Here is a 341-nt window from a genome sequence, read left to right as displayed (position 1 = left end):
GGCGTGCCCTGCTGGGGCGGGGCAGGGGAGTGGTCAGCCTCATTCTTAGGAGTGATTGTGGGAGGCCATTTTTTTCATGGGGGTGGGGGATGAAGGCTAACGGGATTGACCCTCTGCAGAAGAGGTAGAGCCAAGCCTCCCCTTCCCCAGGCCACCCGAGTGTGTGTCTCCTGGAGGAGGGAGATCTGGGGGACTTGAAGGAGGAGGAGGCCGCGGCCCCAGAGGGCTGAACGAGGAGGGGGAGGTGCAAAGAGGCAGCTTTAGGCTGGGGACCAGACAGACTCCCTCTGACGCTTGTCCCATGAGTCTGGGGCCCTGCCAGCTCTGAGATTCTGGGATTG

The sequence above is a fragment of the Vombatus ursinus genome, unplaced genomic scaffold (genome assembly GCF_900497805.2).
Source record: "Vombatus ursinus unplaced genomic scaffold, bare-nosed wombat genome assembly UNPS02014947.1, whole genome shotgun sequence".
Classification (NCBI taxonomy): Eukaryota; Metazoa; Chordata; class Mammalia; order Diprotodontia; family Vombatidae; genus Vombatus; species Vombatus ursinus.
Note: the sequence above shows the minus strand (reverse complement) of the source record.